Source organism: Schistocerca nitens, chromosome 8, assembly GCF_023898315.1.
Source record: "Schistocerca nitens isolate TAMUIC-IGC-003100 chromosome 8, iqSchNite1.1, whole genome shotgun sequence".
NCBI lineage: Eukaryota > Metazoa > Arthropoda > Insecta > Orthoptera > Acrididae > Schistocerca > Schistocerca nitens.
In genome coordinates, this window is record NC_064621.1 from 564,531,569 (window position 1) to 564,556,308 (window position 24,740).

Below are 24,740 nucleotides of genomic sequence, written 5' to 3' on the forward strand. Positions count from 1 at the left end.
AGTGTAAACAGTGAGTTTTTAGTCATATTTGCTTGGTCATTTAGTACTTGTTTCTTTTCAGCCTTTGTTTTGTATATATGATAATTATCCTGTAATGTTAGGTGATGTCTTTCATTAGTTATTCTAATTATTTTCATATCATTTTCGCTTGTAGTAAGTTTGTGGTTATTTTCTCTCAAATTTTCTGCAAAAGTTGAGTGGCTTGTTCCATATTTCCATGCTCCGATATGTTTTTTGTACCGGTGTCAAATGTTCTGCTAGTTTCTCCTATATACCTTCCATCACATGTGTTGCACTGTAGATGGTATATTGAATGTAGAAAACTGAGAATGTTGGTAACACTTAGAAAAACAAATGAAACTCTGTATCAAAGGTATGGCAGTTACAATGATGTTTAATGTAAACAGTGAACTGAAAGTGAACTCTAAGGTGTCCACCTGGTTGCCAAATGAGAAGAAACAGTTTGCTTAGATGCAATGAATTAGAAGTTACCTGTAAGTACCTTTCCATTTCATTAAAAAAGTTAGGGAATTGTTTTTAAATCTATAACCTGGAGTGAAACCATAACCTATGTCAAAAATCGACAAATCATGTAATATTTCAGGACACCCACTGAAGATACCTTGTAAAAAAGGTGAAACACGTCAGGGTGCATAAATAAAAATCAAAATTTCAATGTGCAGCAGGTAAAAAAGGCATTTTCTTTGAAACAACTGCATTTTGTGATACTGTTAGTTACGTAAGCCCATCCACCACGAAAAGATCATATCACATCGGATGGGAAAAATCGGTTTTTAAGTGTCCTGAGGCCAAAAACTGCATTAAAAGTATCACTGACGTCGGCTTTTAGTAGTCTTGAGCATTGGAACAACAGGGGTACTGGCCCAAAGTACCGTTATCCAAGATGGCAGCGATGACGTCATCCAAGATGATGGCCGAGACGTCACAGACACACCCCCTGTACGTCATCCAAGATGGCGGCAGTGATGTCACAGACACACGCACAGTGACATCAATCAAGATGGCGGATTTTGGTGGGAAGTTTGAATTTTGGCAGTAAGAAGGTCAGTTGGTTCAAAATGGTCCAAATGGCTCTGAGCACTATGGGACTCAACTGCTGAGGTCATAAGTCCCCTAGAACTTAGAACTACTTAAACCTAACTAACCTAAGGACATCAGACACATCCATGCCCGAGGCAGGATTCGAACCTGCGACCGTAGCAGTCACGCGGTTCCAGACTGTAGCGCCCAGAACCGCTCGGCCACTCTGGGTGGCCAAGGTCAGTTGGGCTACCTCCACTAACCTAAGCCCCCCACAGTAAATAGCAGAAAGTTCAATGTCCAACATGATAATATGTCACACCTAGGAAAATGCCAGGAAAAAGGGACTTGTCTTTATTATTTAACCAATAACCAATTTCAAGTAGATGTGCCCACCACGAGCTCCAGAGCCCAGATGGATTAGTTCATATCGGTGCCATCAGAGGACGCCACCATGACGTCGGGTGATGATGCAAGTACCGTTACTCAAGATGGCTGCACCCAGTGTATCCACCAGTTGGTCTAGATCTAGTTCATATCGTCGCCACCAGAGGACGCTACCGTGATGTTGGTTGATGACACAAGATCATCCGCTCTCTCTCTTGTGCCACGCCACCGGCCCCCAGGTGTCCAACCACTTACATCAAACATCCTCGGCTGCCACTTCCATCCTCGCATTGTACATAGTCTTCTGTAAATATGCTAACTAAAGTAACATCCACAATGCACATCTAACCTATCAATTACCTAAGTACTTAATTCCAATTTTAATCATATTCAATAAGTCAATTTAAATTTTCAATATTCAATTATCAAATGAGAAGTATGACATTTTCCCACTATCAGTGCGGTATTCATTGCTGACATAGCACTCTCCATCCGCAGATTGCTGCACTCCTATTGCCTGCTGCATTAGTCATGTGATTCGACTTCATATAGGTAACAAGATGGGTTCACTATACTTTCAATTACCTAGTTTCAACTACTTTTCAAGGACCAGACCCTCACCTCTTCCTAGGAACAAGCGCCGAGTTTGAAGTCTGGCACTAAGGAAATGTCACTTGCACTTTCGCTACCAACCTAAGATAATTCGTTCAAGTGAAGCTATCCACCACTAACCTAAGCCTCCACGACGCAACCTCTTCCTAGGGGCTGCTGGCAAAAGGACTCAGCCCGCACTAGCTGATGGAGAGAGGAAGGAATATACTTTATTTATTTGGGAGCATTTTACTTATGGATGGAGTATATGTATCACAGAACACACGCACCCACATGTCCCACAGCATACAGACCAGCAAACTACTTCTACACACGTATTTGCTAGTTGTAAACTGTTAGAAATAACGCATTTCACAGCCTACAGACATGCGAACCACTTGTAAATAATGGAATATATTTACGTCCAGATATCCATGCTCCAATATTGTTGCGAGTCTGGTATGTGTATATATTGTCTTGTAAAGTTGCGGTGGTTTACAGTGTGTAAACTGTGTATATATTGCATTGTAAAGATAGTATTATTTATGCTATGGCATGACTAGAGAGGATGACTGTGTGTCCTATCCTGACGATTGTATAGATTGAGCAGCTTGATAATGACGAGGGAATGAGATAGAGTTTTGAAGTGGAAAGCTATATGTGGTATAGATACTGAAGTACAGTCGTCAAGAGGAGATTACTTGTACATTGATTGGTGTCAGAGTGTAGCAGCAATGGTAATACTTAATTGTAGTTATACGGGTAAATATGTTCCTGGTATCCAATATTCTTGTGAGTGTGGTATGTAATTGATAATGTGGAAAGAATTTTGTGGGTTTAATTGTCAATGCAATTTAGCGATCTATGTAAAAAAACGCTGAAGGCCGAGAAAGAATAGATGGATGGTGCTTCGATACCGGCGGCATCAGTAATTCGGCGAGTTAATTGGATTAGAGCAAATGATAATGTTGGATTCATTAACACGCTTTGTGCTGGGATATGGGAGCCTCTACATAAGTGTGCGAACATTTGGATATGTTGAGAGAAGGATGGGTATAACGTGATGGGGTTATGCCAATGAGGAAGACTGCAGTGGACGATATTGTGCGTTATTTTCATAACGAGGTTCTGTTAGGGCATGAATTTAGATGCATAAAAGCTGAAAGAAGACGAAAACTAGTAAAAAGCGCACGTTAAGTATTTCTGTGGGCGCTATGGAATTTGATAGAGTTAGACTTGATTATTATTTTAGATAGGAATGTGAACTGAGTATAAGACTGATAACATTGCTGGATGCATTTGCAGTGGTATGTAGATACTTCCAATGAACCGTCACTCAAACTTTAGACTCGCTAATTGGATAGCAGGTTCTGCTATTGTGGAATGGAAATCTGCAGCGTCTTAGCAGGAATGCCACAGTCCTGTTTGAAGTGCACGCTATGTAACTAAGCCCCCAGCCCTGTCTGGTCGCGCCATCAACGGTGGCTACATACTGCTTTGGTCTGCATTCAGGGGCAGCACGTGGCTGCGTTCCCACCCGATCACGTCAGCACGTGTGTCTAGGTGAACATGTATTTGGGAAGGAATTTCTCAGAAATGAAGTATGAATGAGATTCCGGCACTCGCGGGATGCCGGCAGGGGCCTTTGCGCGGTTTGACAGTTGATGGCCATGTCGACCATACATGCGATCGTGTCGTTATCAGTGTCTAGCCGATAGGAATTTCTCATGTGTTACATATGAATGGGGTGTCGCCACCCTATGCTTGCGGAAGCCGAGCAGGGGCTGTGAATGGTTTGACATCTGACGGATGTGTCACTTATCGTTACCTCCTGTGCTTACTCTCCCCAGCAGCCCAGAGCAGGCTGAATCGTTTTCCTGCCATTTTCCCTCACCATCTTGGTTTACGTAACGAAAAGAACGACTGCGTCCTCTGCTGGTGGTACTGAGTACTAGACCTCATGGACATCACACTGTTTGCAACCATCATGGATAAATGTACTTGTGTCATCAGCTGGTGTCACGGAGGCGTCCTCTGGTGGTGATGCAATATACTAAGACAGTTGGGGCCTGGAGCTCGTGGTGTACCCAGTAGGTGGCGCCATATTCGATTATTGAACTTGCGTCATCACCTGACGCCACTACAGCGTCCTCTAGTGGCATCGATATGAACTAAGTCAGTTGGACTCTGGAATCAGTGACGAATACATTGGGTGGTGATGCTGCCTCTAATTATTTGAATAAAGGCTGGTGTATAATTTCGACAGCTGACGATTAGCAATCAGAAGCTTTTAGATGGATTATTATTTTGACAATTTACGAGTTGTTTGGCTATCTGGGCGTAAATGTATTTCATTATTTACGAAAGGTTTGCATGTCTGTAGGCTGTGCAATGCATTATTTCTGACGGTTTACAATTAGCAAGCGAGTGTGTAGGAGTTGTTTGCAGGTCTGTATGCTGTGGAGCATGTGAGAGCATGCTTCCAAATAAATAAAGTACATTCCTTCCTCTCTCCATCAGCTAGTGTGGGCTGAGTCCTTTCACCAGCAACCCCTAGGAAGAGATTGCATCGTGGAGGCTTAGGTTAGTTGTGGTAAGCTTCGTTTGAAGCAATTATCTTAGATTGGTAGCGAAAGTGCAAGTGACGTTTCTTTAGTGCCAGAATTCAAACTCGGCGCCGGCTCCTAGGAAGAGGTGGGGTCTGAAAAGTAGTTGAAATTAGCTAGTTGAAAGTATAGTGAGCCCCTTTCGTTACCTGTATGAAGTCGAATCACGTGACTAATGCAGCAGGCAATAGGACTGCAGCATTTTAGGGGTGGGGGTTGCTATGTCATGAATGAATACCGTGCTGATAGTGGGAAATTGTCGAACTTCTCATTTGATAATTGAATATTGAAATTTTAATTTGACTTAATCCCATTTCAATTCTAATTATAGGTAACTGACAGGTTAGATGTGCGATGTGAGTGTTAGTTTAGTTAGCATATATACAGAAGACTATGTACAGCGTGTATAGGTGGTGGCCGAGGGTGTTTGACATAAGTGGTTGGACACCCGGGGGCCGGTGGTGCGGCTCGAGAGCGAGAGTGGACGATCTTGTGTCATAAACCAACGTCACGGTAGTTTCCTCTGGTAGTTTTTACTGGGATATGAACTAGACCAAGACCACATGGTGTATACACTGGATGCAGCGATTTTGAATAACGGTATTTGCATCATCACCTGACATCGCCTTGGCATCCTCTGGTGGCACCGATGTGAACTAAGGCAGTTGGGCTCTGGAGCTCGTGGTGGACACACCTGCTTGAAATTGGTTATTGATTAAGTAATAAAGACAAGTCCCTTGTTACCGCTATTTTCCGAGGTTTGACGCATTATCATGTTGAAATTTGAACTTCCTGCCATTTTCAGGAGGAGAGAAAGGTTAGGTTAGTGGAGGTAGCCCAACTGACCATCTTCCCGCCAAAATTCAAACTTCCTGCCAAAATCCGCCATCTTGAGCGACGTCACTGTGCGTGTGTCTGTGACGTTACTGCCGCCATCTTGGATGATGTCACAGAGGGTGTGTCTGTGACGTCACGTCTGTCATCTTGGATGACGTCTTCGCCGCCATCTTGGATAACGGTACTTTGGGCCACTACCCCTATTGTTCCAATACTTTCCTGAGGCCAAAATCCGTATGAAAAGTGTTAATCAAAATCAAATCGGATTATTAATTTCCGTGAGACTGGCGCAAGACATGTTCAGTATGCTGTCCACCGTTTTCTGCAACAAGCTGAAATCGAGAAACAGAATGGTCCACAACTGATTACAATGTTATCGGGGTCATGTTCAGAATGTCTTGTGCAGTACGCGCCTTCAATGCAGCTAAGTTTTCAATCGGAATCTTTCAGGTAGCCCCACAGCCAGAAGCCACACGGATTAAGATCACGTGATCGGGACGGCCAGGCTGTAGGAAAATGGAGGCTGATAATTCTAGCATTCCAGAAATGGTGTTTCAGCAGCTGCTTAACTGGATTTTCAATGTGCGGAGGTGCGCTATCTTGCATAAAAATAATCCCATCCACGCTGCTGGAGAGCTGGAATGACACTCATAGCGCTTACCAGTGACGGTACAGATAACAGGACTGGAAGCAGCTGTCTTTTCGAAAAAATATGGCCGTATGTTAACTGATGCCACAAACGCTCACTACACAGTGACCTATTCAGGATGAAGTGGTACAGGTTGATTTGCTTGTGGATTTTCCGTTGCCCATATTCGACAATTCTGTGTATTGACATATCCTGTCAGATGGAAGTGTGCTTTGTCTGCCCACAAATCTTCCACGGCCAATCATAGTCCACTTCCATGCGAGCAAGGAATTCTAAAGCAAGCGTCTCTCTTGCTAGCAGGTCAACAGGAAGCAGCTCGTGCACATGGGCTATTATGAATGGATAGCAAAGAAGGATGTGTCGTAGGATTTTACGCACAATGCTCACGGGTATATCCAATGTTCGGCCAATTCTTCCTGCACTACACGTCTGCACACAACCACACATCTCCTCCTGCATTGCCGTGGAAACTGCTTCCACTAAGGTCGAATCAATTCGTTTCCTCCCTATACCGGGTTGCACATGAAAAGAATCTGTCTTTTCGAATTTCCGAATCATTTTCTCTAGACCCACGGCAGTCATGAGACCAACGATTTTTTTCAAAACCTTCAGTGTCCAGTGCTTCTGTAGAGCGACGTGTTCACAGTCATCATTCTTGTAATACAGCTTTACAAGCACAGCGCTATCCTGCATTGAGACAGTCATGGCGAACGTCGCAGGCGCGAAAGGGGAAAAGCCGTGTACCCGGCGTGTTTATAGCGACTTCAATGGATCGTGCGCATGACAGGTGTTTTCATTTACGTATTCTGACACATACAGCGCCATCTATTGGTCAATTTTCACACTTTTTTCCTTTTGCCATACGTTTTCCCCCTTCTCCGATTATATTTCGTTGGAATTTGACGTCATTCTGACTAGTGGTGTTATTTCTACAGTGTTTTGAAAGTAACTTTAATTATAATAACCCTGTATATTACAGACAGAACAACATTAGTACGAGGGCAGTTCAATAAGTAATGCAACACATTTTTTTTCTCGGCCAATTTTGGTTGAAAAAACCGGAAATTTCTTGTGGAATATTTTCAAACATTCCCGCTTCGTCTCGTATAGTTTCATTGACTTCCGACAGGTGGCAGCGCTGTACGGAGCTTTTAAAATGGCGTCTGTAACGGATGTGCGTTGCAAACAATGGGCAGTGATCGAGTTTCTTTTGGCGGAAAACCAGGGCATCTCAGATATTCATAGGCACTTGCAGAATGTCTACGGTGATCTGGCAGTGGACAAAAGCACGGTGAGTCGTTGGGCAAAGCGTGTGTCATCATCGCCGCAAGGTCAAGCAAGACTGTCTGATCTCCCGCGTGCGGGCCGGCCGTGCACAGCTGTGACTCCTGCAATGGCGGAGCGTGCGAACACACTCGTTCGAGATGATCGACGGATCACCATCAAACAACTCAGTGCTCAACTTGACATCTCTGTTGGTAGTGCTGTCACAATTGTTCACCAGTTGGGATATTCAAAGGTTTGTTCCCGCTGGGTCCCTCGTTGTCTAACCGAACGCCATAAAGAGCAAAGGAGAACCATCTGTGCGGAATTGCTTGCTCGTCATGTGGCTGAGGGTGACAATTTCTTGTCAAAGATTGTTACAGGCGATGAAACATGGGTTCATCACTTCTAACCTGAAACAAAACGGCAATCAATGGAGTGGCGCCACACCCACTCCCCTACCAAGAAAAAGTTTAAAGCCATACCCTCAGCCGGTAAAGTCATGGTTACAGTCTTCTGGGACGCTGAAGGGGTTATTCTGTTCGATGTCCTTCCCCATGGTCCAACGATTAACTCTGAAGTGTATTGTGCTACTCTTCAGAAATTGAAGAAACGACTTCAGCGTGTTCGTAGGCACAAAAATCAGAACGAACCTCTCCTTCTTCATGACAACGCAAGACCTCACACAAGTTTTCGCACCCGAGAGGAGCTCACAAAACTTCAGTGGACTGTTCTTCCTCATGCACCCTACAGCCCCGATCTCGCACCGTCGGATTTCCATATGTTTGGCCCAATGAAGGACGCAATCCGTGGGACGCACTACGCGGATGATGAAGTTATTGATGCAGTACGACGTTGGCTCCGACATCGACCAGTGGAATGCTACCGTGCAGACATACAGGCCCTCATTTCAAGGTGGCGTAAGGCCGTAGCATTGAAAGGAGATTACGTTGAAAAATAGTGTTGTGTAGCTAAAAGATTGGGGAATAACCTGGAGTATTTCAATGCTGAATAAAACAACCCCTGTTTCAGAAAAAAAATGTGTTGCATTACTTATTGAACTGCCCTCGTATCATATGGAAAAGGCAAGTTATGGGCAGTTACCGGAGCAAACGTAAGAATTTGACGCGTCCGTTCCAGTGATCGAACTGTATGATTTGCGAGCCAATTAAGGTGACGACTGCCGCTGGAGGGTGCTGAGAGCGCAAAATAAGGCTAACCAGCCTGCTTCGTGTGTCGACAGCACTTTTTCTCTCGATTTTGAAAGCAAGCACGTCAACGTTAGCTGTACCGCCACTTGTAATGACGGCTGTAGCTTAGCTAAACCACCCTGCTATGTACCATTTTACAATGCCATGCTTATTCTGCTAGCTTCATTTAACTTTTTTTATGTTTTGTCAATTATAGCTACACTTGGCTTCATTGTCAATGTTCTTTAATAAATAAAGGAAAGCTACTTGCTTTGGTCTACAGCCTAACTTTTATTTTGTCCAGTGACTACCAGTTTTGGTACCAAGTACCATAATCAGACCGTGTTGCAGTCACAGCTAACTCTTCAAAATAGGGCCAGCACCTTACCCTGGGGCACAACATTTGTCAGACTCGTTTAACTAAACCGGGGTGTTGGCCCAGTGGATAGCACACTTGCCTCATATTCGGGAGGACGACGGTTCAAACCCGGGTCCGGTCATCCTAACTTAGGTATTCCTTGATTTCCTTACATCGCTTCAGGCAAATGCCGGGATGTTTCCTTTGACAAAGGGCACGGCTGATTTTCTTTCCCATCCTTGTGCTCCATCAATAATGACCTGTTTTCCAACTGGACGTTAAACACTAAATCCCTCCTCCTTCGCCTACACAAGTACACGTGCGATGCACTAAAATTAAAGGTAAGTAGCATGCTACAAACGGTTGCAAATTGCGGACAGAAGTGGTAAAATTGCGCCCTATTTAGTGTAACGTTCTTGTAATAATATAACTTTGTGTTGTCCAAATTTACTGTGTGATGTGTTGTTGAGAAAATGGTATGCTTAGTCAGCTTTTGTTAACCAAACCTTACACGAATTGATTGGGTAATACAACTCCGAATACCAATAAAGAAATACAGTCACTGCAAAATACATTCAGCCTCTTAAGCACTGAATCCTAATGCCCTGTTCACATAACAAATAAATTAAATCGTCTTACCTCTAAGGCAGAACAGAGTAACGCGATATATTCTGGTCTCTCATAAATAATATGAATGCTAGCTACACACCCAGCAGCGTACAGTGCTAACTACGATACTTGAAATGCACATGAAATTGTTTTTCTTGATAAATGAGAACATTTAAGAAAATTCAACTTCTTAAAAAAATATATGACCTGAACTAGGAGGCGGTACTGATTACGGTGAATTTCTAACACTCAGTTGTTTTAGCAAAATTATATTGCAAGTTAAGTTAGGTTTTTCAAATACATCTGACAGTTGTAGCTACATTACTCTCAATTGATTCACAAACAATGAGATTTAAACAACAAGTATTATCCAACTTCATTAATCCAACATAAATGCTAATCATCAAATTACACACAGCTCTGTTAAGAAATCGTAAAAGCACAACAAAAATGAAATATTTAACTAGCCTCTTTATCGAAATCGTTTATGTTGATTCTGGGGTTACTGAACAATTACAATTTATCAGCCAACTCATTTATAATAACCCTCTGGCAAAAACGGAAATCATTATTATTAAACATCTTTACCTTATTTGCCTGAAGACTTCTGCTTCCATGTTCGGCAATACTGACATACCTAAATTAAAGTAACTCTCGGAGGCTTCACACAGTGCACCACAGCTACTCCCTACCCGTCGTCTTCCCTCAGAGACCGCTACCTGCAGCTGAGCGCCCAGCGCTCTCTTATTCTGGTGCCACATACAAGTGTGCCCCAGTATACTCCTTTCAGTAGGGTGGCCTGACAATGGTACGTGGCACCAAAATCCGTAGTCATTGGACTGTTGACTAAAAGAAATTGTTTTTGCTGGTTGTTTTCGTCGTTGTTCCAACTGACAGTAGGTCGTGAGTATGTTACAAAAAAATTGTAAGTACGACTAAAAATCGTCAGTGAGGCGTGTGACATTTTTTAATTAATTTTTAATACGATTCTAAAAAATCTGATAGGTTGAAAAACGTAGTCACTAGATGTTAATGGAACTCCTTCAGTTTCATAATGCGTTCTGGGTGTATCTCATCATCAGATAACCTGTTAAATAAGTAACACATTTTTATATTAGGATTGTGAATGCCTACAGAAATGCATTAATGCAGGCACAAGCTGCAAATAAACTTATGTATCTTTCTTCAATGTTCTATCGAGAGGCGAATTTAGGACTGGACAGTTATACAGTTAACAAAAATGTTATTACCATAGTACACGTTAGTTAGCTAATCGTTTTGCAGGAAGAAGCAGTTCGAGGTTTGGGTGAAAAGATTTTTAATTAAACAGAGAAGCAGACAAATTCTCTTAAAGACAAAGTCGCCCACATTTACATGTACTTTTTGTCCCCTAGTGCGACAGAAGTACCTATCCTTTAGTGTGGCTACATTGCAGATTGGGCTCTGTACAAAGAAGAAACTTCAGTTACTTCTACGCAATAATCTGGATGAAAACGTAGGTAAATCCAGTCATGCAGGCGCCTATAGGACACACACCAATATTTACGCAGGTCAAATGGGAAGTGATTTTAAAACAAATTAGAGGGAGCACAGTTTTGCAGGTAATAACAGTGCCTTAGGCTATCCTTTAAGAGGCATTGGCCACCAGTTGCATCCTACTGTGAGTAGTTTAAATATTCTAAACTTCAAACTGAAAGGCACGGATCTGGATATCTTGGAAGTATTTGAAATTTATGCTGGTCATCGTATTAAACCAGATATTGCAATCAACAAACAAGTAACAAGCAATAGTTGTTCAGCAGAGAAAAATTTTCACGCCCGGGTTCCCGGGTTCGATTCCCGGCGGGGTCAGGGATTTTCTCTGCCTCGTGATGACTGGGTGTTGTGTGATGTCCTTAGGTTAGTTAGGTTTAAGTAGTTCTAAGTTCTAGGGGACAGATGACCATAGCTGTTAAGTCCCATAGTGCTCAGAGCCATTTGAACCATTTTTTTGTTCAGCATTTTTTATGAGCTGCTAACTACATTTCTAATTTTCATTTCTCATTAGTACATGTTGTGGTATCATGTATCAACGCCACACTACTGGCATTCAAAAGTTGGCAACGGAATTGCAAGTTTCGGTCTGACGCCGATAGTGGTCATGCGGGATCTAGCAGACCCAGTCGTACGCCCCTCTGAGCCACACCCACAGCAGCTCTGTACTTCAAGCACTTCCTGCCGCCACAGTATAGGATGGACGATGGCAGCCTCTCGACCCACTCGCACTTACAACCACTTCATTTTGTGACACCATGCAGAAGCCAAAGCACTGCTGCTCCAATGTCATCATTGTCGCTGTTGTGATAGCTGGACTCTCTTTCTTGTTCCATCATTAGTGATAAATCTTCATTTGTTTGGAGAATTACAAGTCACCTAAATATTCTCTTTGTTCTGTTAACTTGTTCATTGATGTTTTCTGTTCCTGTCTAGTATGAGATCCTCAGAAAATAATAATTATATTATATCAACAAAAGGCAATTGCAGTTAATCTTAGGTACCCAGAAACTAATAAACCAATCTCTACCAATGGTGGACAGTGGCATGAAACAAACAGGTTAAAGCGAAACGCATTTTGGAGACAAACCGAGCAGGTGGCTAATGATATTGTAGAATTCCCATTAGCAAGAGAACGGCGAGCTTCAGCGCGGAAAGGGATAAGGCCAGAACAATACATTAGTCGTTTTAGCTTAAATGAGGCCGTGCCCCAAAAAGAAATAATGTTTATTCACTTCTAGCGAGAAGGTGATTGGATGAATCCATACTAGACGACGCAGACACGATATAGTGGGGAGATCCCCATTACATAAAAGCATTTTGAGACCTAAAATTAAGGCTCTCTCTCGTCTCGTGGCAGACTGCACAAGTGTGTGGAAATAAGCGAAGGCATTGAGAGTTTGCTTTCTGCAAAGTGAGGATGATACACTTCACGTATTGTGTGCGGCAGATAGCAAAGCGGTAGTTAAATATTCCTGCGGGAATTTTTGCAGGCAAAGAAATTGTGAAAATCGCTCCAACGAAAGATTAACGTTCTGTGGAATGCAGGAAAGTTGCGACTGACTGAATTTAGTCAAGGCCAGAGTAGGGAATTAGCATTTCCAATCCAGCATGAAGACAAAGCCGTTCCAGATGCCATTTGGTAAAATACCATCGTGCATAAGTCACAGTAAATGTTGAATCTAGATTTTGCTCAGTCCAACTTGCGTTTGCGTTGACCATTGAATATCAAAAGCTAGGATACTAACCTAACCTCACATTGAGTACATGAGAGTTTTTTCATTGGTTCAAAAAGTATATCTATTCTCTGCCAACTCAGTGCATTGACTAGCTACGACAATGTAGATTTAAATGAGCTGATGAGGAATTTTAATATTCATTCTTTGCTGTGATAAAGAATTTTCATGTGTACAGATAACGATTTTAATAATCGTCATTTCAATATGTCTAAGAATTAAATATGTTATTACTATTATCAAAAGTAATTGAACGTGATTGTTGTTTATCACTTGACACCTGAAAGCAACAGTTGATAAATTATATGTAGAATAAAAAATGGAATAACTGTTTTGTCTTTGTAGAATAGAGCCCGAACTTCCACTTTTATTAATTCATGCATTCTAGGTACTTGACAGCAGCATTTCAAATGATTTTTGTTACGATCCGTACCTGGTATTAGATGCCATACAGGACCAGGGTAGTATTTATTTAGAATGTCTGTTTGATACCCTGGTCTTCAGAAGGTAGTTCAGAGATTTTGTCCATTTGCGCGCTAAGTGGTAAGCTAAGTTTGCACACATTAGTTCACTCACTGTGAAGATACAAAGGTGGGACGTACAACACAGCTTTCCTACAACGACTGTTGCCGCACTAACCAGTCTGTAGCTCACCTCTCCTTACTATTGTGAATGACACTGTTAAAAAAAAAAAATAGACGAATCATCTCTCGCTTTTGGAAGTTCGATTTTATGTTCAGGTTTCATTTTTTATTTTAGTTTTTTATCTTTCACTGCTTGTCTTAATTATGTTTCAATAAGCTTATATGTTAAATTTGTACACTGAAGCGCTGAAGAAACTGATGTAGGCATGCATATTCAAATACGAAGATATGTAAACAGCCAGAACACTGTACTGCGGTAAGCAATGCCTATATATGACAATAAGTGTCTGGTGCAGTTGCAGGTACTCCAGCTACAGTGGCAGGTTATCAAGATTTAAATGAGTCTGATCTTGGTGTTAAACTCGGCGCACTAAAGATGCGACTCAGCATGCCTGAGGTACTATGAAGTGGGGATTTTCCCAGACGACAATTTCACGAGTGTAACGTGAATATCAGGGATCTGGTAAAACATCAGATCTCCTACATCGCTGTGGCCGGACAAAGATCCTGCAACGACGACTGAACAGAATCATTCAGCCTGACAGAAGTGCAGCACTTCCGCAAATTCCTGCAGATTTCAAGGCTGGGACGTCAATGTGTGTCAGCGTGTGAACCATTCAATGAAACAACATCGATATGGGTTTTCTGAGCCGAAGACCCAATCGTGTGCCCTTTCTAACTGCACGACACAAAGCCTTACGACTGCCCTGGGCCCGTAAACACCGGCGTTGGACTGTTGATGACTGGAAACATGTTGCCTGGTCGGACGAGTCTCGTTTCAAATTGTATCGCGCTGATGGACGTGTACGGGCATGGAAGCAGCCTTAGGAATCCATGGATCTTTGCATGTCAGGAGGGTACTGTTCGAGCTGATGGAGGCTCTGTAACGGTGTGGGGGCTGTGCAGTGGGAGTGATATGGGACCCCTGATACGTCTATATACGACTCTGACAGGTGACAACCTACGTAAGCATCCTGTCTGGCCACCTTCATCTATTCGTGTCCATTGTACATTCCGACGAACTTGGGCAATTCCAGCAGGACAGTACGACACACTACACGACCAGAAATGCTACAGAGTGACTCCAGGAACATTCTTCAGAGTTTAAACACTTCCGCTAGCCACCAAACTCCTCAGATATGAACATTATTGTGCATATCTGGGTCGCCTTGCAACGTGGTATTCAGGAGAGATCTCCACCCCTCGTACTCTTACGGATTTATGGACCTCCCTCCAGAATTCATAGTGGTAAATCCCTCCAGCACTACTTCAGACATTAGTCGAGTCGATACTATGTCATGTTGCGGCACTGCTGCGTGCTCGGAGGGGGGGAGGGGGGGGGGGCTACAGGATATTATGCAGGTTACCAGTTTCTTTGTCTCTTCAGTGTATAAATTTCTGTTATTATTGTAAAACAAAGCTTGTTAAAAAAAAGTAATGGTTTCGTTCCTGCATTGGCGGGCTGCATTGCCACCACTCACACGCCACCTAGCTTAAGGGAGGTTACCTATGCGACGTTGAGGACCGCTATTCAGGCTGGTCCATTGATAGTGACCGGGCCAAATATCTCACGAAATAAGCTTCAAATGAAAAAACTACAAAGAACGAAACTCGTCTAGCTTGACGGAGGAAATCAGATGGTGCTACGGTTGACCCACTAAATGGTGCTGTCACATGTCAAACGGATATCAACTACGTTTTTTTAAATAGGAGATCCTATTTTTTAATACATATTTGTGTAGTACGTAAAGAAATATGAGTGTTTTAGTTGGACCACTTTTTTCGCTTTGTGATAGATGGCGCTGTAATAGTCACAAACGTATAAGTACGTGGTATCACGCAACATTCCGCCAGTGCGGACAGTATTTGCTTCGTGATACATTAGCCGTGTTAAAATCGACCTTTTACCAATTGCGGAAAAGGTCGATATCGTGTTGATGTATGGCTATTGTGATCGAAATGCCCAACGGATATGTGATATGTATGCTGCTCGGTATCCCGGTAGACATCATCCAAGTGTCCGGACCGTTCGCCGGATAGTTACGTTATTTCAGGAAACAGGAATGTTTTCAGCCACGAGTGAAACGTCAGGCACGACCTGCAGCAAATGATGATGCCCAAGTAGGTGTTTTACCTGCTGTTGCGACTAATCCGCACATCAGTAGCAGACAAATTGCGCCAGAATCGGGAATCTCAAAAACGTCGGTGTTGAGAATGCTGCATCAACATCGATTGCACCGGCACCATACTTCTATGTAATAGGAATTGCATGGCGACGACTTTGAACGTTGTGTACAGTTCAGCCACTGGGCACAAGAGAAATTACGGGACGATGATAGATTTTTTGCAAGCGTTCTATTTAGCGACGAAACGTCATTTACCAACAGCGGTAACGTAAACCGCCATAATATGCACTATTGGGCAACGGAAAATCCACGATGGCTGCGACAAGTGGAACATCAGCGAGCTCGGCGGGTTAATTTATGGTGCGGCATTATGGGAGGAACGATAATTGGCCCCCATTTTATCTATGGAAATCTAAATGGTGCAATGTATGCTGATTTCCTACGTAATATTCTATCGATGTTACTACAAGATGTTTGTGCATGACAGAATGGCGATGTAGTTCCAACATATGGATGTCCGGCACATAGCTCGCGAGCGGTTGAAGGGCTATTGACTAGCATATTTCATGACAAGTGGATTGGTGGTTGAAGCACCATACCATGGCCCGCACTGACGTCCCCGGATTTCTTTCTGTGGGGAAAGTTGAAGGATATTTGCTGTCGTGATCCACCGACAACGCCTGACAACATGCATCAGCGCATTGCCAATACATGTGCGAACATTACGGAAGGCAAACTGCTGGCTGTTGAGAGGAATGTCGTTACACGTATTGCCAAATGCATTGAGGTTGACGGACATCATTTTGAGCATTTATTGCATTAATTTGGTATGTACAGGAAATCACACTGTAGCAGCATGAGTTCTCAGAAATGATAAGTTCACGAAGTTACATGCATCACATTGGAACAACCGAAATAAAATGTTCAAACGTACCTACCTTCTGTATTTTAATTTAAAGAACCTAACTGTTACCAACTGTTTGTCTAAAATTGTGCGCGATATATTTGTGACTATTACAGCGCCATCTATCACAAAGCGGTAAAAGTGGTCCAACTAAAACATTCATATTTCTTTACGTACTACACGAATATGTAATAAAAAATGGGGGCTCCTATTTAAAGAAACGTAGTTGATATCCGTTTGACGTGTGGCAGCGCCATTTAGCGGGCCATCCATAGCGCCATCTGGTTTCCCCAGTCAAGCTAGACGAGTTTCGTTCTTTGTAGTTTATTCGTTTGACCCTTATTCCGTGAGATATTTGACCCGGTCCCAATCAATGGACCCCCCTGTATACAATCGTCTTCTACTGTCTGTATGCCATGTCAATATTTCTTTCCTTACGTGAGCGTAGTAACTTTACGGTCTTAAAAGTCAAGGACTTCTTCGTTATAGATTTTTAACTATGAACTATGTTGTATTGTGGTATGTATTTCTGAAAAAAAAAAGTTCCTGTATTACTGTGTTTCTGTATGCACTGACATTAGTAATACAAGAAAGCGTTAGTAATTAAGTTGGTCATTCAGTGACGGGCTACACCCAAAACACGTTATGAAAATAAAGGTGTTCCATTAACATTTGGTTACTACCTTTTGCGACCTATCAGCTTCTTAGAATCAAATTGGAAAGTATGTAACAAAAAATTTAGAAAATGTCTTGGGTATCGTATCTTACCAGGAAAGTACTTGCGCTCGAACAAACACAAATACACCAAAGTCGTGTGAGAAATAATGTGAAGGTCTCTTATTGCACTAGTGATACTCCCGCATCAGCAAAACTCTGCAGTCGTCCGTTAGAGGTCTCTGCGTATGCCATGCCATGTAGTGATGCGTCAGATAGCTCGGCGACTAGTAATCAATCCTGCTAATGTATTGCGATTGATTGAGATGAAGTTACAAAGAACCCTTCTTCGTGATGATGGTATTGGTGTAGAAGACGAATCATTCGCATGTTTTCTGGTATCTATTATAGTGCAGAAATAAGAGCATAAGTTAGAGACAGATACTGTTGTAACACTAACACATAATGATGATGATAGGGATGATAATGAAGAACAACTCATTGCAGACGGTAGTGCTACGGCAAGTGCGAGAAGAGGCGATGGAAGCAGTGACAGTGAATACCAACCGTCTCCCAAGAAGAAGGTTAAAATTGGAAGTATCATCACGGCGTTTGATGACAACACACTGGAGAACATGTACGATGATTATTACGTAAGAAGTTTACATTTATGGTTAAGATTGCTACATTGCGTATGGCGTCTACAATTACATCTAGAGTGATATCTAGAGCATGACTGCAGAGTTTTGCAGAAAAACGACACTCACCAGCACATTCAGAGATACGTAATAGTCCTGTAACCAAACGTTCATACAGATCTGTTTGTTCGAGCCCAAGTACTCTCCCGATTAGTCAGTACAGATACTGGCAGTTCACAAAATACGAGTATGACTAAGTGGGCCTCACATGCTGCATGTGTATGTATAATGGTGCCACGATGTAAAGTGCTCGTTTTATACTGTCGCTGACACTGTATTAAAGATCTGCCGGAGGGGCAGCTTACGGCCGGCAGTAACTCCTCGGATCGTAAACAGAGCCTCGAACGCCCGGCCACAGCCACCGTGTCACGACCCGGCTCTGCTCGGCGGCCACGCCCCCTCGCTGTGTATTTTCGCGGCCCGCGCGGTATTTCCGTCCCGGCGCCGCGGAATCCGGCCGGGTCGCGACCGGCGCGCTCTTTACGACCTTCCCCCGCGACCCTGCAGGGGCGGCGTGCGGCTTCTCGTCTACGTCCGTGTCGGTGTGGCTGTTTACGAGGCAGGCGCGCGTCAGCGAGGCCGTCGCGGCGACACGTGCGCAGCAAGCGGCCGCGCTTCACACAGACAAATCCTTGTGCGCGCCGACGAAAGCATTCGCTCTGTGCTCTGTGGCCGCCCCAGCTGCCTGTGGAGCGGCAGCTGCCGGCACACGTGTTGGAGAGGCTGCTCTGCTGTCAGCGGAATCCTGACCTGTCCACACACCGGACACGGCCCGGCGACAAGTGTCTGCCGTGGCAAAGGCGGAACGGCCCGGGCGACGGCAAATTTACGCCGCAGTTTTGGTACTTCCTGCGGTCTGCCGCTGCACTATATGTCGCAATGAATACTGCAGCTTCTCGCGTTAGTCGCGCTCTGTAGCGGTAAATTACCTCGGTTTTTCTTCTTTTTCCCCAATTGTTTTTCATTCCCTCTACATTTGCGAGGGCGGTCTGGAAGCTGTGAAATGCATATCAACAGTTTTATAAATACTTAAAAGCCTGAAACAGTCCTTCTTATGCTCGTTTACGCTGGGTGTGGCGGGACAGTAGATGTAAATTTCACACACTCTCGTTACTTCGTCGCTGTCTTTGTGGTGTCCTCTACTCACAAACCAAATACCTTTCATTATTACATTACTACAGTAGCAGATGGGACGTGTCAAGCACCTGTACTCTGTTTCTTTCCCCATCTCCTTCTCCATTCAGCCAAACGACTGTGGAACAAGTAACCGTTGTAAGGTGCCTCTTACGTGAGGAAGACATTTTTACCAGTTTTAATAAATTATTGTCTCTTATTGATGTATCCACGATAGTTAGGAAGTGCTGTAGTCTGTAGCTTAATAATGAAAGTCATTTATGACAACATGAATACTAGGAGGAGCCTCTGGATGTTTAAAGCTATTTATCATAATTTTGCCTCGTTAAAATTCACACCCGTTCATTAACAAACGCATATATTAGTAAGTACGAACTTGATCGGAAATCCACGAACTGTGACGAAACTAGTTAGAGATACGGACTGCGCACCAGAGTTGGCAGTCGGCGTTAAGAGCTCTTCCTGTCTTGTTCGATGTTAGCCATGCTCTCGGTTGCGAGTACTTTGTGACATGAGTGTTTCATTATTGATCTAATAGTGTAAGTAGGCTGTTTAGGTTTTTCTGTTGGTAACGCCACGTAGCGCTCTATATGAAAATCACTGACTGTGCTGTGTGAAGGCTGTGGTTGGTTTGCATTGTTGGGGTAAATGCTATTGTATTGTTGGGCAGTTGGCTATAAACAGCGCGTAGCGTTGCGCAGTTGGAGGTGAGCCGCCAGCAGTGGTGGATTTGGGAAGAGAGATGGCGGAATTTTGAGAGCGGGCGATCTGGAAGTGTGTCCATCAGAAAGAGTAAATTTGTAATATTGGATATCATGGACTGATATATATATATATAATGACTTTTGAACACTATTAAGGTAAATACATTGCTTGTTCTCTATCAAAATCTTTCATTTGCTAACTGTGCCTATCAGTAGTTAGTGCTTTAGTAGTTAGAATCTTTTATTTAGCTGGCAGTAGTGGCGCTCGCTGTATTGCAGTAGTTCGAGTAACGAAGATTTTTGTGAGGTAAGTGATTTGTGAAACGTATAGGTTAACGTTAGTCAGGGCCGTTCTCTTGTAGGGGTTATTGAAAGTCAGATTGCGTTGCGCTAAAAATATTGGCTGTCAGTTTAGTGTTGATCAGAATAGGTAAAGAGCGAAATGTCTGAGTACGTTCAGTTCTGCTCAGCTGTTTGAAAATCAAATAATGTAACAGGTTTATCAGCACAGTAATTCATTAATTTTTCTAAGGGGACGTTTCAATAGGAATAAAAGTGATATTATGGCATTATGAATGTTAATTTCGAGTAAATAGATACCCCAAAGTCGATAATTAGCTTCCAACGACAGAGACATCCAATGCAACAATGAAGAATCTGCACGGGACGACATTTACGAGAGGTGCACCGCGCAGAGGTAGGAGGAAATCCGACGACACGATCCACCAAGGCGGATCAAGGTAGGTCCGACTTACACTCGCAAATTCCGGGTGGAAATGCTGACCAGTTGTACTGTACGCCACATATATCACCCTCTACGGACTCACAGCTGAGCTGAGTAATAACAGTATCAGTTTAGAAGCGAGGGGATCTTGCACCGTGTAAACTGCATCATGTGGAAATCCATTTTGCATTCAAAAGGAGGTCTTAGCTTGATATGTCATAATCGGCGTAATTTCCCTCACGTCACATCCCAGCTGTTTTCTTTCTGTCCAAGAGGGACCTATTGTTCACGTGAAACTGCAGCATTATCTGTTTTTTCTTCCTATTTCTCTTTTCTTCTTTCCAACTCTTCTGCTTGTGTTACTCTGTTATTTCTTGCTCTTGCTCTAACTTGTCAACTTCTTCTCTGTTACGGTGTAAAGTCAGCGCCGGCACGCCAGTCGGGAACGTCAGGGAAGAGAACGCTATGAGACGAGGTCAGCCAATCGCACACTGACCGACCTTCCTCCAGGACGACAACGCGACAGGAGCGGACCCTAGGGGAAAGACGACGTAAGCTGGTGGCGGCTACTTCAATAGCAGCTTCAACGTTAGCCACTTTGTTAGCCGACAAATCGTAGCCACTTCATTAGCAATCTCTACGTAGCACAGTTAGAGACCAGCAGTCATTCCAGCTCAGTAGACTCACACATTAAAGTTAAATATTTGTACTTGTCTTGTTGTAATAAAACTCATTAGTACGAGTTGTTTGATCGTTTGTCTAGCGAACCAAGTATGCCGGATTCCTAGTCACAATATTCTCTGCATTCTTTCCTTCTGTACTGCTGCCAACAATTTCTCTTAGGCGCCGTCACTGACATTCAGCGCCGGCCGGAGTGGCCGTGCGGTTCTAGGCGCTACAATCTGGAGCCGAGCGACCGTTACGGTCGCAGGTTCGAATCCTGCCTCGGGCGTGGATATGTGTGATGTCCCTAGGTTAGTTAGGTTTAATTAGTTCTAAGTTCTAGGCGACTGATGACCTCAGAAGTAAAGTCGCATAGTGCTCAGAGCCATTTGAACCATTTGAACTGACATTCAGCAAGAACGCGATGACGAAATTGCTTAACGCAACGGAAATACCACATACATTTTTTTTCAAATTACATACATTCAATACCATGTATGTCTTCGTTATTATTATCACTAGGGAACCTGGCAACTATTCACAGTACCTGAGGGAATTGGATATACACTACTGGCCATTAAAATTGCTACACGAAGAAGAAATGAAGGTGATAAACGGGTATTCATTAGAAAAATATATTATACTAGAACTGATATTTGATTACATTTTCACGCAATTTGGGTGCATAGATCCTGAGAAATCAGTACGCAGAACAACCGCCTCTGGCCATAATAACGGCCTTGATATGCGTGGGCATTGAGTCAAACAGAGCTTGGATGGCGTGTACAGGTACAGCTGCCCATGCAGCTTCAACGCGATACCACAGACCATCAAGATTAGTGACCAGAGGATTGTGACGAGCCAGTTGCTCGGCCACCATTGACCAGACGTTTTCAATTGGTGAGAGATCTGGAGAATGTGCTGGCCAGCGCAGCAGTCGAACATTTTCTGTATCCAGAAAGGCCCGTACAGGACCTGCAACATGAGGTCGTGCATTATCCTGCTGAAATGTAGGATTTCGCAGGGATCGAATGGAGGGCAGAGCCACAGGTCGTACCACATCTGAAATGTAACATCCACTGTTCAAGGTTCCGTTAGTGCGAACAAGAGATGACCAAGACGTGTAACCAATGGCACCCCATACCATCACGCCGGATGATACTCCAGTATAGCGATGACGAATACACGCTTCCAATGTGCGTTCACAACCATGTCACCAAACATGGATGCGACCATCATCCAAGAACGTGGATTCATCCGAAAAAAACGACGTTTTGCCATTCGTGCACCCAGGTTGGTCGTTGAGTACACTATCGCAGGCGCTCCTGTCTGTGATGCAGCGTCAAGGGTAATCGTACCCATCGTCTCCGAGCTGATAGTGCATGCAACTGCAAACGTCGTCGAACTGTTCATGCAGATGGTTGTTGTCTTGCAAACGTCCCCATCTGTTGCTCAGGGACGCGGCTGCAAGATCAGTTACAGCCATGCAGTTAAGATGCCTGTCATCTCGACTGCTAGTGATACGAGGCCGTTGGGATCCAGCACGGCGTTCCGTATTACCCTCCTGAACCTACCGATTCCATATTCTGCTAACAGTCATTGGATCTCGACCAACGCGAGCAGCAATGTCGCGATACGATAAACCGCAATAGCGATAGGCTACACTCGGACCCTTATCAATGACGGAAACATGGTACGCATTTATCCTCCTAACACGAGGCATCACAACAACGTTTCACCAGGCAACGCCGGTCAAATGCTGTTTGTGTATGAGAAATCGGTTGGAAACTTTCCTCATGTCAGCACATTGTAGGTGTTGCCACCGGCGCCAGGCTTGTGTGAATACTCTGAATAGCTAATCATTTGCGTATCACAGCATCTTCTTCCTGTCGGTTAAATTTCGCGTCTGTAGGACGTCATCTTCGTGGTGTAGCAATTTAATGGCCAGTAGTGCATCCTAAACTTCTACTCTTCTTCCTAGTTGGTGGATCTGTGAAGATAGTGACTTCAAAGACAGTATTTCCCATAGTTTTAATCTTGGAGTGGGTAGGATTTCGGTCAGTTCAGATTCAGTAGTAGTATTATAATCATAAGCCGATAAGCTATAAATACAACAACTTTTCTGTATACTTTTTTGATTTCAAATGTCTGGGTGAGCATTAATAAAACCCACAAAGTGCAGAGACGGATTTATGTCTGTAAACTGAGGTAAAATGGTTCTATGAATGTACGTCCGGAAATGGACAGTGTGTATGTAACGACAACAAGTCGTCCCGGAACACACTGCAGAGCTGCATCGCATCCACGTGACAAAAGATGTTCAAAGTCGCGTCCATGGGATAGTAGCTGTTGTCATGCAGGATACACATAATCGTACTTTGGCTTACACCACATTGGCGGACAACTTACCTGTAGTTTTTAGCAGGTTTCAGCTCAGTACCCTGTAGAATCCGGTCCTACAAATTTGGCGTACGCGCAGTCCGCCGTCTCCTTACACGTTCGTCTGTTTGAAAGGACTCATGATCACACAAACGCCCAAAAAGGGCTTGAAATGTTGTGTGGCATGGTTGGTGTCCGTGAGGGAACATGTTTTGATATGGCCATGTTGCATCTCGACCGTTTGCATCTGTTTGACCGCACGCAGACACCATCTCGTCTTGATCCCAATATGAATACCGGACCATTCTGCTGTTTAAAGCACTTTGCGTAATCATGCAGCATGCAGCACACAAGGAACGCCTGGCACGTGGTTAGACGAACTGTTATTCCCAGCGCATTCTATGATATTCCTGGCTGTGGTCGCCAGTATTTTATTTTGCTGGAAGCTCCCCTTGTTGCAGCTTGATACACGCGAAGTAGCATATGGTACAAAAGTGGGATGAGGTGCAAGCGACAGATGGTACGGTTTGTACCAGTCCCGTGGGAGAGTCCGCCAATTCTACTGAACTTCCTTCTGATTGGTCGGCACCTTCGGATGTTACAGGCCAAAACCCCTAAATTATCTCATTAATTATTTATATACATTTCATTCTATTTAACCCAGTTTTCAGTATGTGTCTCCCATGCTTAACCTACGGATCTATCGTTTTTGTTTATTAAATTTCACTAGTTTTGAGAAGCATAAGAGCAACGATATTACAACCGAAGTTCTTCGGACACCTTCGGGTCGCTTTGGCGCACCTAGGAGTAAGAGCAACGATATTACAACCGAAGTTCTTCGGACACCTTCAGGTCGCTTTGGCGCACCTGGGAGGCGAAGTACTTCGGCTGCGCTAGTCCGTTTCGGGCGTTGTTCGGAGTCGGACGTGTAACTCTGTTTCGAGTGTTCTAGAAGAACGGATGTGTAGCTATGTTTCGATCGTTCAGGAGGAACGGACATGTCATATTCTGTATCGGAAAAGTTACTGTATCATTAAGAAAGCTATGTCGATTGCTGTAAAAGACAGTATTAAATGTGTGATTATTTAAAATATAACAAGACAGGATACAGTAATGAGAAGTGTCGCCTACCGTCATTGTCAGCACTACAGATTGCCCTCTGTAGATACGGAGACTATTCTGGGCAATTGGCATCCCGTGAAAAGCACAATCACAGGTTCAGGTTGACAGCATAGCAGCCTCCGCCGCAGAAGATCCCACGACCGACGAGCTGCCTTCTGCGCTGGGGACACAACTTTAAAAGACGACAG